Source organism: Sciurus carolinensis, chromosome 12 (assembly GCF_902686445.1).
Source record: "Sciurus carolinensis chromosome 12, mSciCar1.2, whole genome shotgun sequence".
Classification (NCBI taxonomy): Eukaryota; Metazoa; Chordata; class Mammalia; order Rodentia; family Sciuridae; genus Sciurus; species Sciurus carolinensis.
Genome location: NC_062224.1, coordinates 40,113,431 through 40,137,449, shown reverse-complemented (window position 1 = coordinate 40,137,449; position 24,019 = coordinate 40,113,431).

Sequence of the window (24,019 nt, the reverse complement as noted above, 5' to 3'; positions counted from 1 at the left end):
TATTTGCCTACTTCCTTAGATCTTTCATAGCATTAAAGATTTAGATTAAACATGGTTGCTTGTAAATTCTTTTTAAGAAGTAAAAGAGAAACATTTAGTGGCAATGTTGCCATGTTAGGCCTTGCTGGCTTTAGAATCTTCTAGAGGAAAATATTTTTTTTTATTTTTATTTATTTATTTTTTATTGTAATATAGTAAAAGTGCCTTTATTTTTTTTAATTGTAAACAAATGGGATACATGTTGTTTCTCTGTTTGTACATGGAGTCAAGGCATACCATTTGTGTAATCATAAATTTACGTAGGGTAATGTTGTTTGATTCATTCTGTTATTTTTGAGGAAAATATTTTGATATAACTGTCTTTCATCAATTTGTTTAAGGTCAATCCAAAAACATATCCCTCACCTTTAGAGATAATATGTAGTGTTTGCAAGACATTTGTATATTTTATCCATTTAGGAAAAAGTGTCAAATTCTATCACAAAACAAGGCAGTAAGATATTCATCAATATTTCATAGAAATGACTTTGTGAAACAATGCCCTTGCATTAGTTAGTTTTGTGTCTGTTAGCAAAATACCTGAAAATATCAAATTAAAGGAGGAAAAGTTTATTTGAGGCTCACATTTTCAGAGGTTTAGTCAAAGGTCAATCAACTCCATCACTTTGGGCGCAAGGTGAGTCAAAACACCATGGCAGAAGTGCTAGTGAAGGAAAGCTGCTCACCACATGGGAACTGGGGAGCAAAGAGAGGAAGGAGATGGGGCCACAGGGAAGATTAACCCTTCCCAGGTACACCCTTAGTGACCACCTCCTCTAGCCATGCCTCACCTGCCTACAATTACCACCCAGTTGTCCATTCAAACTGAGATGACCAATTAGGTTCCAGTTCTCATAACCTAATAATTCATCTCTGAATTTTCTTGCCTTAACACAGGAACTTGTGGGGGGATGTCTCATATTCAAACCCTAACAGCTCTACACACTATTCCTGATTTTATAAAGTCCATTTCCACATTTACAAATTTGCCCTCAAACATTATTTTCAATTTTATTTTAACTCCAAATTTCTCTTGTGGATTCGTAACCCATATTTTTAAGTGTCAGTTGATTCTCCTCATTTTTATTCACTTCTTGCACATATTCATAAATAAGCTTCATATGCTGGTGAATAAACCTATTTCTTTTAAGAATTTGCCCATCTTTGCTAATGCTAGCAATATCAAACTTGTCATCAAGAAAGCTGAGAATATTTTGACTCCTCCTTCTTAATAAATTATTAAGTTTATCTATTTCTATCTTGAATTATCTTTGTAAGCTGTCATTTCTCTTGTATCACTGTTGATGTTTTAATTCAGTCTTTCATGTTATATGATTGTAAATGTTTTTTATTGTTGTTATTGCTATTGTTTTTTGAGATGGGAATCTCATTATGTTGTCCCTGCTGATCTTGAATTTGTGGATTTGAGCAATCCTCTCTCCTGGACTACCAAGCAGGGACTACAGGCATGTACCAACACACCTGACTTGTTGGAAAGAGTTCTACATCCTTCTTCCAGTCCGAATACAAAGACATCTTTCTAGAATGAAAATGTCAGTATATACAGTACACTTGTAGAAATCATTTGCTTGTGTTTCATTACCTGAGTTTGAAATACAAACATCACTGATATGGAGGGACATTATACTCAATTATACAGAGGCAACTTATGTTCTTTGAAAGATACACACTATTTCACACAACTCTACTTTTAATCATTCAATTCTACCTCCTTTGACCTTCTTATTCCCTGATAACTTTATTCAATCTTCAAGGTTCAATTACAATATTTTCATCAGTATGAAGCATTACATAATAAAAAGGATGAGGTACTGTTTTTCTTTCTTTATTAAACTTTCTGAGTACCATGTAACAACCTATATTGTGGCACTTAACATAAACAACTGTAAATGACCCTGAAAAAAGTAAATCCATAGTTGTTAAATAAATATATCACAAAAAGGTTGATATTAAAAAGTGAAAACAAGCTGGAGCGGTGGCACAAGCCTGTAATCCCAGCAGCTGGAGAGGCTGAGGCAGGAGGATCTCGAGTTCAAATCTAGCTTCACAACAGTAAGGCACTAAGCAACTCAGTGAGACCCTGTCTCTAAATAAAACACAAAACAGGGCTGGGGATATGCCTCAGTGGTTGAGTGCCCCTGAGTTTAACAACAACAAAAGTGAAAACAGTTTTGTGTTGAAAGTTTATGATTTAAATCTTCTTGGAAGTGGTTAGTCATCTATCATAAAGAAAAGCTTTCTTCTTTGATGATACTAAATGTTAAAAAATTTACCATTAATCTACATCATTAGAAAATAATTTAATTATTGTGAGAAAGAAATAACTGATAAAATTTTTAGAAGTCATTTTTATTTTCATTATTATGTTTGAATTTATCATATCTAATTTAAAAAATGATTTCTAAATTTTCATGCCAAAAATGACCTTAAATTAAAATGTATTGCTACATTTTATTTACTAAAAAAATACTATAAAAGCCATCATATAACATTCAAAATTTAATACTTAGAGAAATTAAAGACTATAGTTCTTCTTCTTAAATATTTCTTTTGTTTTTTCCCTCTTGGTATGACTGTGGCTCATTTCTGTTGAGCACAGTATAATATGAATGTTGGTTCAGCCTGTCTACTGGCTTTCTTTATAAAAGAACTGAACAAATACACTAGTTTCAACTTATCTTCTTTGGTTTTTATTAAAAGTTACAAATCTCTTTTTCTTTCACATCCAAAAATCCATAGAAGGACAAATTTTGTATTTGTGCTTTTTCTCTTTTATGAAGGAGAAAATAAACAGCTAATGATTTAAAATTGAGAACCTATTTCCTGAAGGAGTAAGTCACTTTTGTTGAGACTCCCATGTGGATGGGTGCCATGGTAATTTGGACAGACCTGGCATGTTCTCCTTGGTTGAGAATGATCTTTCTTCCACCTGCCTTAGTTTTTGTTTTAGCAGGTGTGAGTGGTTTGTAGTTTATTGAAAACAGAATGAGTTACAAACCCCCTCCTATTTGATATCGAATTTGCCATTTGAATCAACCTTATATTATGGATTTGAATATTGGTTAAAATATTCACTGAGAGAAGATCTCCACCTACTTTATGTGCAAGGGACTTTCAATAATTACAAAGAAGCTTGATTAAGTAAAAAACTTTTAATTTGCCATATCACTTAAGAATTTCAGATTTTAAGATTGCTTTTGACTGTTATTTTTGGTCTGGTCTTTATACAATGGGCCTTTGAATGATAAATTACTATTTATATTCCATTGTTATCCAGTCATATATGTAGGGATGTGTGTGTGTGTGTGTGTGTGTGTGTGTGTGTGTGTGTATTTACATGTGGTATGCCCATACATATACCAAACATTTCTGTACATGTATTTATATATATATATATATATATATATATATATATATATATATGTTTGTGCATGTGTGCACACATAAATATAATATTTTTCATTTCTTTTTAATCTTATTGAACTTAACATCAGCCCTATTGTTTTTATTGTTGTTTTTGTTGTTGATGATAAACCTACTCATATAAATAAACTTATACTTAATGAAAACATTTAAGTAAATTGCATTTAAATTAAATTTAGGCTTTACTTTTTTAAAAGTCAAAATAAAATTACTTAATCTTTTCAGAATATCATTCTTAAAACATTCAGGTTTCATTTCTTAAAAAATATCACAGAGGATAGAAATGAAATGAGTCTTTATAAGTTACAAATTTTTATTTCCCCTTAATATTTCTTAAATTAAAATTAATATTTCTTCCACCAGGCATTTTTAATGCTCTCTTTAAAGGGTCTCAGCACTATTCACAGCAGTTAAGATATAAATTCAGTGTCCATCAACACATGACTGAATGAAGAAAATGGAGTTACACACAGTAGAATACTATTGACCAATACAAAAGAATGAAATTCTGCCATTTGCAGCAAAATCAACTTGGAGATCATAATGTTAAGTGAAATAATCCAGGCACAGAAAGACAAATTATACATGATTTCACTCATGTGAAATCTAAAAATACTGAATTATTAGAAGTAAGATCAGAATAGTGATTATCAGAGTCTAGGACAAAGAGAAGTAAAGGGGGTGGGGAGAAATTGGTTCATGGGTACAAAGACTCTGCTAGACAGGAGGAATAAGTTCTGGTGTACTATTACACAGAAAGGTAATTATGGTTCACAACATTGTATAAATAAAATAGCTAGAAGAGAGGGTTATAAATGTCTTTATCCAAAGAAATGACAAATGTTTGAGATGATGGATAACTTTAATAGTCTGAATTGATCATTAAATAATGTATAAATATACCAAAATATCACAGTGCACTTCATAAATATTATCTGACAATTAATTAAAAATAAAGGTTCAGAATTTTAAGTGTAGAAAAGTAATTTTTAAAAATCTTACATATTAAAATAGTTTATTTTATATAAGATTCACATGGATATAAAAGTAGTGCTAATAAAGAAATACTCTAAGCCAAATTAAATAAACCTATAGAACATTTAGTAAAATACCTGAGTCTAAAGGAAGGTGTTTAATAAAATGCCTAAATAGTTATATTTAAAGGAGATCTTCCACGCATAAAGCTCTATATTGTAGAGTGAATGGAGATCATACCAATTTAAAAGAGCTATTTCTCTTACATTTATTTATCTGAGTTTAGATTTTCAATTATCATATTCATGAAAAGTGTTTATCACAATGCCTGGAAGATAGAAAAGTTTAGTTATTATTTATGATCCCTCACCAATGCTCAAAATTAAATTTCTGAAATCTGGAAGTAATTTCCTTACTTCAACTAATTGTAACAATAAAATGCTGAAATGTTTTCCTAGAAAAAATATACATAGAGAGCATTAAAGAGAGAGACTTGTAATCACTGATACAGAACACTAATCCAATAAATCACCCCACTTGTTACTGGATGATGCCTGTCAAACTAAGAAATTGGGAATATTCAAAATGAAATGGGAAAGTGGTTCAGACATAAGAAAACTATTTCAATTTAAGAAAGAAAAAACTGGGTTTAAATTTCAAGACTTTATAAACAAGTTAGCTGTAGGAGATACATGGTAGGAAAAAGGTAATCGTTTATTTAACTTGTAATCTTCCATACGTTTTTTCTTAACTCATTTCACTCAAAACTTGGCATTGAAAAGAGAAAAAAAAAACAATTTATTTTATTTTATAAAATGTTATCAAAGTAGTAAGTGGCTAAACACATCAACAAAAAGGGAAAATAAGAGGAAGTATAATAAAAAGACAGAAGTAATCATCTCAAATTAAAAAATATAAAAAAAGAAATTACACTCCACATTTACAAAATGCTGACTCTTAGATCATCAATATATTTTATGTGTTATGTTGTAAAAAAAAAAGTCTCAGAATGTGCAGAAAAAATTACTCAACAAATAGGTGTGATTATCAATAATCAACAGATAGCTGTGATTATGGATAAATAAACTACAAACATGATGAGAATATGAATGAATTTATCAACTAGAAAAGAGAAAAAAGTTTTAATTGAATAAAATATGTAATTTTAAAAGTAAGCATTTGTTGGGTCTTTTTTTAACTAAAGATCTCTATTTAAATATAAAAACAACCTTATGTAAGCAGGCCAAGAGAAATATTTTTGGTTTTTAATATGTTTCATGGGAAATAAGTAATGATTAGATTATAGAGTATATAAGTAGCTATATGATTTTTTATAAAGGAAAAAGGCAATCTAATAACAAGATGGACAAAAGATTTGAATAGGTAAATGAATTACCCATAAACTATGAAAATATGCTAACATCCTTGATCATCAAGGACTGGAACCTAAAATAATGATGCATTAGCATTATACACAGCTATAATGAACACAAAGGAAATGACAATAGCTAACGCTTGAGGAGACTTAAAACACTGAATTTTCATACTGATGGTCTGAAGTAGTATAATCAATTTTTATAGCAGTTTGGCAGGTTTTTAAATAAAGGAAAATAAACCCTATAATTTAGCCTAGGGTATTCGTATTCAATCCTTTAAATATTTAAGAGAGATAAAAACATGTTAACATAGCTGATACAGCTGCTTTACTTCTGAGTCAAGAACCTTAGTCATTTTCTAATGTCCATCAACTGGTTCAAGGATAAATACATTGTGGTATTTTTCTACAATAAAATAAAACACAAACGACTACTGAGTTCTGCAAATATGAGAAAATATCTAAAACTATACTAAGAAAATGATACAAAAGTATACATATTATACAATTTTATTATTATGAAATGCTGTAATTTGAATTTATGGTGAAAGATTGCAAATTGATGTTTGCTTGGGCTCAGAGGTTTGGGAAAGAACTACTGCAAAAGAATGTAAAAAAATTGGAGGTTATAAACATTTTTAATATCGATTATAATGATAGTCACAGAGATGAATAAATTATGCTTGATTAGAATGTTTTTTACACTCAGATTAAGTATTAATTAAGCTCATTTTAAAATTTTGATTCCAAAACATTAACTTGCCTCAATCCATAATAGCTTTCCACAAGTTCTAAAATTCTGAAATGACACACATGTGATAATTGATTTATTCCTCAATTTAAAAATTTGTATACTTTTAAACTTAAAGGGAAGGTCTGTACATGGGATGAGGACTTGAACTGGAATATCCTCCATATCCTCCCAAAATCTGGGCAAAAGACTCTATTCTAAAGAAATGATTCAATAGTTTTGTTTCATTGTGTTTAAGTGATACTCTTTTTATGTTCCAAAAGTAGTGTCTTTTAACTGGAAATTTCTAGCTTTCAGAGAAGATGTACTCAAAGTGTTATTAACTAGTGGGTCAAGGAATCAGAAACAAATCTAAAACATGTCCTCTCTGAAGACAAATGATACAGATATTGCTGTTATCAGGGGGCATATTTACCCTCAACTAATTGATATTGTTTCAAATCTAATTTTATAATTTTACTCTTAATTAGGATGTTGTTTATGATTTGCAAAGCATTTTAGGTAATTTTTTTCATTTCAAATGAACCCTACAGCAACTGTGTGAGATAATAAGAGGTAGGGTTACTATTCCCCATTTTACAATTGAGTAAACAGAATCTAGTATTTGTTGAATTTTTGAGCTTACTTACGGTCCTTAATTTTATGTCATCAAACTTTGATATTCTAGGCTCTCCCCACTCTCCCCATCAATTTAGGAAAACATTTACTAAAGTACATAGCATAAAAAAATAATTTTTCTCTCTGCTTGAAAACAGATAATGGGAGTTATGTATAATGTATATCACTGAGTTTATAAATTAGCTCATAACTAATTTTCATGTTTGTCTCCTTTTATATTATTAATTCACAAAATGCAGAAGAGGCAATTTTAATTTCTATTTATTTAAAAAGAGAAATGTGAAGGCTAAACATTTCCTTTTAGGTACTGTCATAAAATTTCCAACTGATAAATAGACAGGGATTGTGATTTACAGCTTCTATGTATATGAAGCTTCTATGTATATGAACTCTACAGAGAAAATGAAGTAACACCGTATTTACACAGGATAGTCATTCAGACATAATTCCAAGAACTAAAGAAAACTGATGAAGTATTCTCAAAAGCCATAACACAGTGCTGTGGGAAGTAAAAGAATGCTGCAATGTTTTCATAGTTTATTTACTCAAGCTACATTCACAGAAAGTTTTGTTGTTTTTACTTGTGTCAAGCTATATTTTATTAGGTGTAATGCATGGAATTTCTGAAGTAATGCATATCTAGGAAATGCATACTGTTTCTTATAGTCAAAAGACAATGAGCTAAACTGTAATTATCCAAGAAAATATGAAATGATTTTTAAATGAATCCAAACTCATGGAATTGGTTTTTCTTACCAAATGAAACATTCCAAGGAAATCTGAAATGAAAATTCCTAAATTCAACTTCATGGATTTGTTTCTACCTAGTATATTGAATATGTAACCTTATAGTTTTCTTACCCTGATCTACCACCTTTTAATTAAATAAGCAGATAAAATTTCATCTAATAGAAGAATTACCTTTGCTTGATATTAATGTTTTGTTCTACTATATGTCACCTGCCCTGGTTTCTATTGTATGAATGTCTACAAAGAGGTGTGCTGTAACTCAAGTATAAGCTTAAAGTTCTTTCATTGTTATAAATCAAATTGGTTTAACACATGATTGAGTTAAAGGTGGTACCAGCTTTCTAATGACTGTGCTCTCTGCTGCAAAATGCTAGTTTGCTCTTTCTTCCTTTTTCCTTATCACCTTAAGGGGATTCTGAGGCCCTCATAAATCCAGAGCAATGACTACTTAAGCAGCCATGATTTTCTCATGTAAATTAACTGGCCAGATGTACTCAATAGAACCAAACTTTGCTTTTATATATAAGAACATTTTAATTGAGGCATACTTTTTTTTCCTAGTTTGCAGGTATTGAATTACTTCATAGTTCTTTATTGTCATCCATATGGTGTTAATTTTAACTCCTGAATTACTTCTTCTCTTTCTTGGTTTTCTGATGAAAATGGATGGAGGAAAAAATAAACCATTTAAATAATCCTAAAATTCTACTATTGTGGAATATTACAGTCATTTGATTTTGGTGTTCACTGAACCATGTCTGACTTCTAGTAGGACAGGCAAGGCATTCTTTCTCACAACAGATGAATAGTGCAAAATACAAAAACTAATTATCAATGCATACAGCTAGAGTAAGCATGCAACTAAGGGGATACTATTTTCCAGCATAAATGAATCATATAGAAAAGATGTAGCACAAAAAATACAAGTTGAAGCACAATTAATTGAATAATAATATCTAATGAAAATTGGATCTTTTATGAAACTGATTATTTTATGCTTAAACAGATCTAACGATTTACTCTTGTAATCTCCTGGGACAAATCTTTCACAGCTGTGCTTAACAAACTGAAGAACTGGAAAGGGGCAGAAACACTATAATTAATGATTTCTTTTTGAGAAGCACATTTACAAAGTTCCATTTACTTATCTCTGTCGTTTCTTTTTTCTTTTGCAGTATCTGAACTCCACCTCAAGGCCTGCCCCATGCCAGACAGGAGCTTCTCCACAGTCCTTCTTTTCTTTTCAAAATAAGTCTTAGTTGCCTGCTTTAATTCTTTCATTTGTAATATCATCAAGCCTGGAGGGAATTTAAGGGATAACCAGTATAGGTATATTCTTAGCTGAAAACAATGCACCCAGTAATGATAAATGCTTCTTTATTTCCATTTGTTTGGGGACACTAGTAGCCTAAAACTTTCTTCAACACTTTAATCCACTTTATATTGTAAAAATAAATGAAGAATTTGTCATTTACATAAACAAAAAACAAAACAAAACAATAAAGAAAAAAAAATACAGGACTACAGTTTTTATCCCGGCACATTTAATGGTAAGAAAAATTATTCTAGGTAAACAGCAAAATATTTATTTTAGGTATGTGAATATTTTTATGAAAGATATTTATTGATCCAGTTTTTTTAAACTTTTTGGAATTTTGGCAAAACAATTTCCTTTAGTCATTGACTATAATACCATTTTTCACCAACATCTGATCAATAAAAAAAATTACCATAATTGCGAATAGTCTTTATGAGTAAATAAATACTATGTTTAGTTTTATTTCTTTTGAGTTATACCACTTTGACACACAAATATACATATATTTTAAGAATATATGTAGAATTAGACTAATACTTTTTATTTGGGGAAAATAATAATAATATATTGATTATAGTGATAAAATTATTCACATTAAGCTCTCATTATGTGCAACACACAGTTCTTTGGACAAATTGAACTGAATTTAAGTTAAAGTTTGATAACTAGATATGGTCATTCATCCAGAATTTAAACAACTTGATGGTTACTAGAGAAGAGTAAATATACACATGTTCAAACTGACCTCCCTTTTCTTCTTCAATGTTTGAATGCCATTAGATTTACAGATCCTGTTAACATGTAAAAAGAAACATGAAGAAATTACCTTTAACTACTTCAGTTACCTGCTTATATATTTTTCTCATTAACTATTACTTAGGTTCCTTCAAAAGTTACTTCTTAGGTTTTGAGATGAAAAAATTTCACACAGATTATTTTCATGAGAAGTGTAGTTTTTGTCATTTTGGAAGGATACTTCAGTTTTTTATATACAATATAGGCATGTGCATTCTCTCTATAAAATATATCGTGTGCATGTGTTTATGTGTTTACTTTACTTCTGTATATCATTGACTGTAAATCTGTTTCTGAAAATGAGATGGAGATGGGGTCCCCTCTTGGCTGTATTCTACATGTTAGGGAGGCATGGAGAAGGTTATCACTATGATCTAATGACCATTACATAATTTCTTGTCATAATCCCAGGATGAAGATTTTCCTTAACACCAAGACTTGTTCCAATAAGCATCATTTTATTATAATAATAGCTTCCTGTGATAAATCCATTTGAGTATACTGTTCTTTTCTTGTAACATCTACAAAATTGTTACTTCCATGCTATGAAAATCTTAGGTTTATTTTCAATTATTCTACGAAGAAAAATGGAGCTAGAGAAAAACAAAGGAAGTTGCACAGGAGAGATGGGGAGGCTCCCGTAATGTAATGTTTAGACAGATAAGGAAGACTAGCTGAGTGGAATTGTTTAGGAACTGCTTTTCTTCTGCCTGGTGGGGAGAATTGTTGAAAGGTGGGCAAGTGCAGCAGATGGACCCAGAGCATAATCCAGTTTTGTTCTTTTTGTGCACGAATCTATCATCCTTGGCATAAGCCAAATGATCTTCTGTTTTGAAGAGGAGGGATGAGAAGATTCTATGGTAAGTTGAGCTATTTAGAGTGTCATTAAGCTTCTCAAACAAGTCATGTAAGACTGGTTGGACTAGGGTATAATCTCTGAATTTTGGTAAAACAATCTGAGTCACAAAATCAGAAAGGATGGAAGATATTTTCATTAAGATACAGGATGACCACTGGACATGGTGACACCCACCTTTAGTCCCAGTTACTTGGGATGCTAAGGCAGGAGGATCATGTGAGAGCAAGAGTTTTAGGCTGGTCTGGCAATATAGTGAAACTCTGTCACAACCAACCAAACAAACAGAAATGGGGTTGCTCATTTCATTCTTCAAATGGACATATATGTTACATAAACATAACTAAGACTGGTTTCAGATTGATCTCCAGATATAGGGACAATTTATATTTACTTTTAAAATTAGTGTTAAATTTGTTATTCAACTTAAATTTATAACTTAAATTTATGGCACAGTTTCTGCTGACAAACCAGAAGTCCAGACAAACAAGTTTCCATGTCCTTGAGGTTAAGAATAGAATTTTGTTGATGATAGATAGCATCACAGGTGTGGTTAACCAAAATTAGAAAAGTTCAATAATGAAGTTGGATTTGGATAATGATTCTGATTCAGAACAAAGGAATTTTTGAGATAGAAAGTTTCAAACATATAAGGCGAGGCTCATATAAAATAGATTTTTTTTAAAGGAAGTTAAGTTATGGTAAGGGGCAGGTGATTAACAAGAAGCACATTAGGAATAGTTCATGAGACCTTCTTCCTCCATTGACAATATGATGTCCAGAAATTGCTTGTGGCAAAGTGGGGCATAAAAAAAAGAAGCAAGTCCTAAAGATCTCTCTTGACTGTACCTAGCTTGTAGAAGATGGAATCATGGATACTGCCAATTTCAGCAGTTTCTCCAGGAGAGCATCAAAGTATATAGAAGAGCTGGAAATCTGGATGCACAAATTTTGTCCATGGAAAGGAGCAAGAGCAATCTCACCATAACTTCTGATATGACATTTTTCCAAAAAGTATTTAAAATATTTCAACAAAATATACTTGAAGAAAAAAAATCTAAGCTATTGTTTGTACATAGTTCATAACAGCAAAGATAGTTATGAATTACTTCCAAATTAGTCAGGACACAGAATAGAATATTTTAAAAAATTGCTTTAATTATTTTGTATGAGTACTTGAATAAAGCTTGAGAATCAAAAACAAAATATTTTTTAAAAATCTAGTATATTTTAAGTAAATCATATGAAAAATAATTATTTTTACAGAGGAGAAAATGTTTATTTGGATCACAGTTTCAGAGTTCTCGGTCCATAGATGACCTACTCCATATCTCTGAACTTACTGTGAGGTGGAACATCATGATGGAAGGGTGTGAATGAGAAAAGCAACTCAGGACATGACAATCAGGAAGTAGAGAGAAAGTTCCAATCACCAGGGAGAAATATAAACTCCAAAAGCATTCCTCCAGTGTTCTTGCTCCTCCAGTCACACCCTACCTGCCTTCAGTTACCACCCCGTTAATCCCTACCAGGGGATTAATCCACTGATTGGTTTATAACTTCACCATCTCATTTCACCTCTGAACCTTCTTGCATTTTCTCACACATGAGCTTTTAGAAACACCTCATATGTAAACCATAACAACTTATAATTGTATCTCTCTATCTGGGTCTTTTACATGCCTTGCTCAAGCCACTTGTGTTACTTTGCTATTTCTCTTAGTTTGTTATGCTAACAAACTAAAGAAGCAGAAAATCTTCTAAAAGAGATAACTGAAGATCCCAGGGTTAGTTTGTCTAGGGCAGGGGAAATTATGCCTTGGAATTTAAATTCTCAAAAAAAGATCTCAAAAAAAGATCGTTCATGATGCTTTTCTGAATAATAGAACATTTTACCTCAGAAGTCATTTATGATATTAATGCAATTTTTCCTTAAGACAAATTATATATTAATTAATCTTTGTAAATGTTTTAATAGACTAATTTATTTGTTGGAATATCTATGCCATCTACTCAGGAAGATAATTTTATGAGTGAATATAATGACCTCACATTTCAGTTGCAATAAGAAGCAACTCTTTTTTATGTTTTGAAGCCAATACTGACCCATGAATAAAAAAAAGTTAAAAAATTATCTTTTTAACAGGTTAAGTCCAGTGGTTTTTAATTATCTTGTCTTTTAAAATGTTTTTGACTTTTAATTAAAGACAATCATGTAACACACATCTATTTATATTTGCAATTTCTATCCATTTCTAATTATTTCTTCTGTGTGCTTTGATTACCATTAAGCAGTTGAACTTCCACTTACCCACTTGTATTTATTTATGGGTCAGATGAAACAGTTCATACAACATCACACATTCTCTTGGTGATATACTCTATAATTAAATTAGTCTTTCTGAAAATCAATATAAATAATCATCACATGATATTCTGTATGATAGATGAGGATCCTATTGTTTATTTTTTCTCTATTTTAATAGAAGAACTGTTCATCTTGTGTAAGCACAAAGTACATGTTTGTATAGGTACAGTCCTTTTACTAATTTTTTTTAAGAGTTGTTCTTAGATGAGGCCTCCAGGGATATTTTAAGCTATAATTGAAAGGATTCAGATGAAAGGAAAATTTTCTTTTGACTTGTAATGCATATGTGTGTTTGTCTACCTGCTTTTAGTGATAGAAGTTAAGGGAGTGCCTATTAATGTTGTTTTGTTCTCTATGTTTATCTCTCATCTTCTATACTGAATGTAGTTTCCAAAAATTTTATAAAAATTAAATATTTCTGAATTTTAATTGATTTGCTTTTTATTATAAAATCATATAATCTCAAAGTCAGAAAGAATGCTATAAATTAAAGCATAATGATTAATAGAGTTTTATAATCAACTTATGTCCTTTTTCTCACTTTCTAGTTACATGATCTTAGGTAATTTACACAAATTATCTGTGTTTAGTTTTCTATTTGTAAAATGGGGAAAATGATAGTGCTCATCTCTAGGATAAGATTGTGATGAGTCTAAATACATTAATACATGTAACAAGCATAAAGTTGTGCTGGGACACATTAAGTTTCTCTCTGTATGTATCTCTGTCACATATATGTATATATACACATATGTGTATATATGCCCATTTATACACATCGTCTCATATATACTTTTAAAATATCTTCAGACCTATGAAGAACTCCCTTTCATATTAATAATTGTTAGCATTCTTCTGTAGATCACTATTATAAAAAATTGTATATATAGCTATATAATTAGCAAAACATTTTACATATATTATCATATTATCATACTATATACTAAGGATTTTAGAATATAAACATGATTAACATTTATTCTTCACAATGATAACATAATTATTCTGATAAATGATTATATTTGGAATATCATGACCATGTCACTAAACTTAGAATTCTACATGAAGTTATTTTGTATACTAATAGGAGTGGTAGCAGTGATATCTTGAATTATTGAATATAATTTCAACATTTGGAAATAAAAGTCATGAAAATATAAATATTTTATATAAAATACTGGCATTTTCTACACGTCACTACATTGTTCCAATGCTTAGAAGTAGAAAATAATGGCAGAATAAAATGACATATTTTGGGAAACATATTAAAGAGCTTTGAATTTTTTTTTTAAATTTAAGAAAATAAATTCTAGAGCGAACCACACCCTTTTGAGGTGGTCAGTGATCTGGAATAGCAGGAAGTGTTGCTAAGTCTGAACACGTATGGGAAAAGATGTCTTTATGGATTGAGATTTTTTTGACTTATGTTAGAAAGATCATCTATGGTTAGACTTTTGGAAACCCTATCCTCTTAAAATTCTTCACAAAGGACAGAAGTTCAAGATAAACAGAAAACTAACAATTGTCTAAGGCAATTGCTAATAGCAATGTATTGAAGAATTTATAAGTAGAAGTAAAATATATGGGAATATTACTAAAAGATGAAGGAACTTAAAATTTTAATATTGTAAGATTCTTACATTATTCACAAACCTGTACATTGCTCAATCAACGTAGATTACAATATATTAAAAATTCATCATGTAATCTCCTAAGTAACAACTAGTAACATACTAAAAATTTGTAATTAAAAAATATAAATAAAGGAGATAAGATGAAATAATAAAGTACTTCAACTTAAAGAAGATATAAGCAGGTGAACCAAGAACAGGTGGAATAAACAAACAATAAGATGACAGACTTAATTACAAATACATCAATAATTATATTAAATGAAAATAGACTAAATTCTCTAATTAATATAAAGTAATTGTCAGCTAGATTCAAAAGAAAAGAATCTAATTTGATATTTTTTGTAAAAGACTTGCTTAAAAAATAAGGACACAGATTGCTTAAAAGTTAAATAATAAAAAATATTATGCAACCCATAATAAAATTGGTATGGCATAATGCAGATTAAAATCAAAATGGGACATGAATATTTATCCATTAAAATAAATAAAATTTTAAAAGATGCACAAAAACAGGTGATGTCAAAGTTATACAATAAGTAAAACATTCATGTGCTCCTGTTGAGAGTACAAAATAGTACAATCTCACTCAAAGACTTCTTGAAAGACACTAATATGATAATTCTTGTTCCTATCCATTATTTAAACTTATATCTACTCTTTTACCCTAAAATCATTCCTAGGTACATACATAAGAAAAATTGATAACATATGCTCCCCCCACTAAATATCTGTATTAGAAGTTTCATCACATCTTATTTATAATATCCTCTGGAAAAAAATAAATATCCATCAATAGGAGTTAATAAATAAATCCATATATACAAATAAATACTGTCTAGCAATATAAAAGAAGAAACTGCTGCTATGCAAACAGATTATTTTAGATTATTTTCTCAATAAAAAATACTGAAATAAACTAGGCATAAAATAATGTTATGTTTTGGATGTGAGGTGTCCCCGAAAAACTCATATGTGAGATGAAACAAGAGGGTTTAGAGGAGAAATAATTGGGTTATGATAGCCTTAAACTAATCAATGAATTAATTCCATTATGGAGAGTAACAATAGTAAGTAAAGGTGGGGAGGGTGACTGGAGGAGGTGGTCACTGGAGGCATGACTTTGGGGTATGTATTTGGTATTTGGTGAACAGAGTCTCTCTGTGCTTCCCAATTATCATTTGAGCTGCTCCCCACCACCACACTCTTCCACAATGATGTCCTGTCTCACCTTGAGCCCTGAGGAAAGGAACCTGCTGTCTATGGACTAATACCTCTGAAACTATGAGCCCCAAATAAACTTTTCCTCCTCTACGATTGTTCTGGTAGGGTCTTTTAGTAGAAGTAGCAAAAAATTTAATACACAATTCATATTTAATACTTCCACATGTACGAATTTTAAAAATAGGTATAACTAATATACAATAAGGCTTATATAATTTACTATATATGAATTATATTATCGATAAAAATCCAAAGGAAAGTAAATATTTTTCAGTAACCAAAATTACTTGTCCTCAAAACCTGGTATTTCTCCAACATTTCCTAGGTAAAAGCCATGACCATCCTTCTAGTGGTCCAGGCTCAAAAGCTCAGAATTCTATCAAATTCTATCCTATGTTTAACTTTTAATTGGCCATTGATTCTCATCAATTTTTTCTTGTGACATTTGCTAATTTTGCATCATATTTTTTTCTCTTAGAAAATAACTTCCCCCAGCAGCTCAGGAGGCTAAGCAGGAAGATTATAAGGTCAAAGACAGTCTCAGCAAGTGAGGCCCTTAAGCAACTTAGCAAGACTCTGTCTCAAAATAAAAAAAATTAAAAAGGACTGGGGATGTTGCTAAGAGGTGAAATGCACCTGGGTTCAATCCCTAGTACCAAAAAAAAAAAAAAATTTTTTTTAAGTCAAAATTAAAAACAAACAAACAAACAAACAAAACTTCCTACTTTGCTCCCTAGTTTAGTTTTATAAGAATATTTCATTGTTGGTGCCCACCCAATCCCTGCCACTTCTGGACCCCAGAGACTATACCTGCCTGCCCCCATCACCCCCCTGCAGCTTCTATACCTCAGTGCCCACCTATGCCCCACGTGGACTTGGCACCCACACTGTGGCTCCCCAGTGTGTTCAGAGGCTAGCACAGACATTTTAAATTATCCCTGGGGGTGTGGTCACCATCTTTGGGTGAGGGAGCTCCCATCCTGAGACACTGCAGGAGACTGGAGGCCTTTTGACACGTACCACACTCACATGGAGATACTGAGGACTGGGAAGTTTGAGTGATGGATGACTATGAACCATAGATTTTTTAAAATTTTTATTTCTTCTTTTGTTTTATTCTCACTCGACTTTCCTTTTATTTACCTATTTCCTCAGAGTCTCTTTCTCCCTTTTCTCACACTAAAGACCTACTTCTTTTGATCCTGCTCTCATTCTTCCCTTGATCAGTTACCTCTATTTACTCACTTCTTATCTCATTAACAGTCACATCCTACACCCCTCCCCATCCCCTTCATCCACCACTAGAAGTTGTAGAGCTCATTGAAAGCCTATTGGTTATACTGTAGATAGTAATCAAACTCATCCTATCTGTTTAGTACAATACTGTTAATGTCTTTATAGGGACTATCTGGTGTAGGGCTGCATATTGTTTGTATTGGGTGCTGTTAATACTGATCTTCCTCTTAAAGGAGAGCAATTGGAAACATGCTTTGTCACAATGAACCTAAAGGGAGGAAGCTGTGATACCTCAGATCTTCACTGTTTTAAGTCAAAAACAATATGAAAAAAACAGGGGAAGAAAGTGTCCCTAACAGACCAAGATGTGATTCTGATAGAATCCAATGACAGCATGGCAGTAGAAATGACAGAAAAGGAGTTTAGATCCACATAATTAAAATGATTCATGGAGCAAAAGATGAGATAAGAGAGCAAATGCAGACAATGTATGATCACCCCAATAAACAGTTAAAAGAGCAAATGCAGGAAGCAGAAGAACACTTCAATAGAGAGATTTTGAAAAAAAAAGATACTTGAAATGAAAGAAACAATAAACCAAATAACTCAATAGAAAGCATCACCAACAGAATAGATTTCATGGAAGACAAAATCTCAATGAAGACAAAATATTTAATCTTGAAAATAAACTCAATCAAACAGAGAAGGTAGTAAGAAATCATGAACAGAACCTCCAAGAATTATGGGATGTCATGAAAAGAATAAATTTAAGAATCATTGGAATTGAGGAAGGCACAGAGATACAAACCAAAGGAATGAACAAACTGTTCAATGAAATAAAATCAGAAAATTTCCCAAGCCAGAAGAATGAAATGGAAAATCAAATACAAGAGACTTACAGACACCAAATGCACAAAATTGTAACAGATCCACACCAAGGCACATTGTAATGAAAATGCCTCACATACAAAATGATAAAATAAAAACCAAAAACTACCCCTACACCTGGAGACTCAATAATATGCTATTGAAAGCTGCAATAATAACAGAAGACATCAGGGAGGAAATTCTACTTGTTTTAGAAATTCATGCACTGTGAAGAAGTTTTAAAGTTTGATACTGTAAGGTATAAAGCCACCCTTCTCTCCCGTTACAGGAATTTCCAGCCTGCCCACCACCTGTCAATCTGTGCTCCACCTGCCTCTTCCGTTACAAGAATTTCCGGCCTCCCCATCAGTCTGCGTTCTGCCTGCCTCTTATGTTACAGGAATTTCCGGCTTACGCTGCTGTCATCTTCCCGCCTCCCACATTACGTCCTAACATGTTATTGGTCCATCAGTCAGTCTGCAAGAATTCTCCACCGCGATTGGTTCCTCCCAGCCCGCGAAATTCCAATATCTGGGAGAAGCCATACGCCATCTTCTCTTTTTTTTTTTTCTTTTTTCTTTTTTCCACCCCGAGCAGACCTCATCCGTCCCGTCCCCATAAATAAAGTCTTTTGCATGAGATCTCGTGTCTGTGGAGCGTTTTTTCTGGGAGCTACTGGCGAGCCACAACTGAGCCAGCAACCCCTAACATCTGGTGCCAAAACCCGGGATGGGTTTTTCCACTGACTAAGCAAGCAGATTCCCATCTGATAACCTCAGTGCTCATGGATAGAGACTCACCTTCCATTTACCTGGACGCCCAGTTTTCTGCATGCAACACCGGACTCCAAAATTGATGAGCTCCCCTTAGGCAGGCCCCCTGACCATTTAAACACATCTCGGTTGATCTGAGAAGTGGCCATTAAATCCGGTGCTCTCAAGACTGCCGAGGTGTGGGGGTACCTCCTTGGTCCCTATAGCTGGTCCTAGTTGTGGGGTGGATTCCTGATTTTATGGTGCTGAGATTCTTTCTCAGGGTTTGAGGCTCATTTATATTTTTTCGTCTCGCTCGAAATCCTGGCCAGGTCCTCAAACTCTCTCAGCTAATGCCTGGTTAGACACTGGTATTGGTGACCACCAAACCTCTGTACTAACCTTCTCATTGCCTGGCACGTGGTTTTTGGGATGCCATTAATCACTATCTAGGTGGGTCTCAGTCTTCACCATGGGATCCGGGACTTCCAGCCCAGCAAACTCTCCCCTGAGATGTTTATTAAACCATCTCAAACACCTTCATCTGTTTCCTGAATTAGAGCTAAATTGTCCTTCAGATAGTAAGTCAGAATGTTCTATTTATGACACCCTAAGTTCTAGCTTTATACTAGGTATAATTATATGCCTAATTGTACTAGTTATAATTAAGTACATATGTGGGTGACCTGGTGAATGGAAAAAGACTTTTCCCTTTCGTGTTTTTCCTTTCTTTCAGGCTAAACCTAATCTCTGCTCTCCTCAAAAACCTGAACACGTTCTCTTGGCTTCTCCCCCACTTTTTAACCCTTCTTTGCCTTCCGAGTTCGATCCAGTTGATGAGTCATCTCCTTACAGGCCTCCTACTGCAGAAGCCCCTGTCCATTCCTCTTTTTTGCCTCATTCTGTTTCTCCTTCCACTCCTCCATTCAACCCACCAAGTCCCCCCACCACGCAGTCTCGTGCACATGTCCTAGCCCTTTTACGGGAGGTGGTTGGCGCAGAGGGAGTAATCAGAGTCCATGTCCCCTTTACACTGTCCAATTTGTCTCAAATAGAGAAGCAGCTAGGTTCCTTCACCTCCAACCCTGCAACCTTCATTAAGGAATTTCAGTACCTTACCCAGTCTTATAACCTTACCTGGCATGACATTTACATGATCATGTCCAACACCCTAACCCCTGAGGAGCACAGGAGATTCTGGGAACAGGCCTGCAATTATGCAGATGAGATTCATCAATCGACCCCAACCCACCCCATTGGGGCTGAAGCGGTACCGGATAGGGAGACCTTATGGAACTATAATACCGAGGCTGGGTGTCTAAAGCAGGATAGGTTTCAAACCTGCATCCTTGCCGGTCTACGAAAGGCTACTATTAAACCCATTAACTATGATAAACTTCAGGAAGTAATACAGGACAGAGATGAAAACCCGTCAGCATTTCTAAGCCGCCTTACAGAGGCCATGCTCAGGTACACTAACCAGGATCCCGAAGCCCCAGAGGGACGGCAGCTACTTTTGACTTATTACTTTTCCCAAAGTTACCCTGACATAAAGGTTAAATTGAGGCAGTTGGATAGGGGGCCCCTTACCCCACAACCACAGGTTCTAGCCGTGGCATTCAAGGTTTATAACGGAAGGGAATAAAAAAAAAAAATTAAAATACCAAATGCTGGCCAAAGCCTTTCAGCCAGCTAGATCTACCCAACTGTCCACCTCTAGGGGTGCCCAAGCTCCCAGAAGACCTCCAAGCTCATGCCTCAAGTATGGGCAAGAGGGCCACTGGGCACGAGCCTGCCCCAACTCCCAGCAGCCCCCAAGTCCTTGTCCAAGATGCCACCAACCAGGACATTGGGCAATGGATTGCACTGGTGCTCAGAGAAGTGCCAGATCATCCTTGGTCCCTCCCTCCGGCGACTTGCTGGGATTGGCAATGGATGAATGAAGGGGCCTGGGACTTCTGTACCCGATGACCATCACTGCTCAGGAGCCCCGGGTGACACTTACAGTGGAAGGCAGGCAGATCCCTTTCCTTATAGACACTGGAGCCACCTTCTCAGTGCTGTGGGAATTTTGGGGACCCACTTCCCCTGCCAAATCCTCTATTGTTGGGGTAGAGAGAAAACCATATAACCCCTTACAAACCCCTCCAATAAGCTGCCATATAGGACAAATTGGCTTTACTCATTCCTTTTTAATAATTCCTTCATGTCCCATTTCCCTTCTGGGAAGGGACATCCTAACCAAATTGGGTGCCTCTATTTCCTTCTCACCCACCATGCGCCTTAGCCAAGACTCCTCTGCTATTCCTCTCCTTATGACTCTACAGGAATATACAGCTCAAACAGAGTCCTCATATCCCCTTCCTCCCTCCCTGGTTGACCCCAAGGTCTGGGACACTCATACATCCTCTGTAGCTAAATGCTCACCTGTACTCATTCATCTAAAGGACCCAACATCCTACCCAGCCCAGGCCCAATATCCCCTTCCCCAAAGGAGCCTTATAGGACTTCAACCAATCATCCAGGATTTAAGGCAGAAAGGCTTCCTGCGCCCTGCCAACTCACCTTATAACACTCCCATTATGGCTGTTAGGAAACCTAATGGATCTTACCATCTAGTGCAAGACCTCCGCATCATTAACTCAGCAGTGGTCCCCATCTTTCCTATTGTATCCAATCCTTATACCCTGCTTTCTTCTGTCCCTTCTTCCATCACATACTTTTCAGTACTAAATCTCTTTGCTTTTACTTGAACTGACCCTTTCACTTGAGCTTCTTCTTAGATAACCCAGACAGTTCTCCCACAGGGATTCCGAGAGAGCCCTCATCTCTGGTCAAATGCTAACCCTTCTCCAGCTCCTAATCCACAGGCTTCTTCCAACTTATACTCAGTCACTCCTGTGGGACCCCTTCATCTCAGACTGAAGATCATGGAGCCCTCCACCCTTTCTCCCATTCCAGAAATTGGGAGCCAGACAACCATGCCCAGCCATAAGGACTGGATTCCTGTTTGTAATTTTCCTAACCACTGAATTTTTTTTCCAATAGAATGCCAGCCGAAAAGGGGAGCCCCCTGTCTTTTACTTCCATGTCAACTAATCAGCTTGTATTGCAGAAAATATCAGGATCTCATAAAAATCGGAGCCTGGCTGCAGATGTGCCCCCAGAAAAACTATCAAGTCCCCAACTCTTCCTGCCGCAATGATATCAGCTCTACGTCCACACTCAGCAGGAAGTAATTACAGAAGACTGACCTTCATCCATGTACCCCCCAAAAATATTTTTTTATAAAAAAGGAAATGGGGGAATGTAAGGTATAAAGCCACCCTTCTCTCCCATTACAGGAAATTCTGCTTCCCAACCACTTGTCAATCTGCGCTCTGCCTGCCTCTTCCTATCGGGAATTTCCGGCCTCCCCATCACCTGTCAGTCTGTGTTCTGCCCGCCTTTTATGTTATAGGAATTTCCAGTTTACGCTGCCGTCATCTTCCTGCCTCCCACGTTGCGTCTTAACATGTTATTGGTCCATCAGTCAGCCTGCAAGAATTCTCCACCACGATTGGTTCCTCCCAGCCCACGAAATTCCAATATCTGGGAGAAGCCGTATGCCATCTTCTCTTTTCTTTTTTTTTCTTTTTTCTACCCTGAGCGGACCTTATCCGTCCCCATAAATAAAGTCTTTTGCATGAGATCTCATGTCTGAGGAGTGTTTTTTTTTGGGAGCTACTGGCAAGCCACAACTGAGCCAGCGACCCCTAATAGATGCCTTCAAATTTATTGATATTTGATTTTACTTCTTGTGTTTCTCTGATATATGGAAGGTGATACAAAATTGGGGTGAATACAAAAATAGATCAGTGGAGTAGACAAACGCGAATGAAGAGAAGGGAGGAGGCGTGAGGTAGGGAAAGACAATGGAATGAATCTGAACTAACTTCCCTATGTAGTTATATAAATACACTACAGTGAATCTCACCATCATGTATGTTCACAAGACACTAATTGAAAGAAAAATTAAATAGCAGAAAGAACAGTAGAGGGAAGGAAACAGGGGAAGAGAAGGGGGAAGCAAAAGGGAAAGAAATCAGGACTGAATTAGAACATGCTTCGATAATTACATCAGAATGAATCCTAATGTTATGTATAATTAAAAATAAGCAATAAAAAATAAAAAATCCATGTACTGTCCTGACCAACCAATTAACAATGGTTGCCTGATCCTGGCATTAATGTGTGGTATTTTAAATTACTTGAATTATTTTAATTACAAGGGAAAAAATCAGAAATTTAAAAATAATAGAATGTAGATATTTACAGAGAGTAAAAATTTCCAAAAACTTGATAAAATAACTGCTATACAAATAAAAAATGTATCTGTATCAAATTTTATTTTACCTATTCCTGAGGAAGCCAGTGACATGGGAGAAGGAAAAAAACTCAAACTTTTCATTTTAAAAAGAAGATAGACTAAAAAAAATATGTTAGAGTCAAAACTGGTTAGTATCTTTCAATAAATGGTACTGGTAAAATTGGACATACCCTCTGAAAGAATGAAGTTGGACTTTATTTTATACAATTAAAAAACTCAAAATAATCACAAGGCCTAATAATGAGTCCGAACTCTAAAACTCTTAGACAAAACAAAGACAAATTTCATGATATAGAATTTGGTAATAAATAATATTTTGCATATAACACCAAAGCCAAAGAGAATGAAAGAATTAACTGACAAATTGGACTGTATAAAAATTAAAAATTTGTGTGTATCCAAGGACATTATCAATAAACTGGAAAACAGCCTAAATAATGGGAGAAAATATTGGCCAAAGACATATCTGATAAGTGATTATTATCTAGAATATATGAAGAACTCAATAATAAAATAATCTATTTTAAAAATGGGCAAGGAACTCTAGTACACATTTCTCTAACACAGTGATACAAATGGCCAATAAGCACATGAAAAGCTGCTCAATATCACTATCTATTAGAAAAATGTGAATTGAATTTATGATGAAAA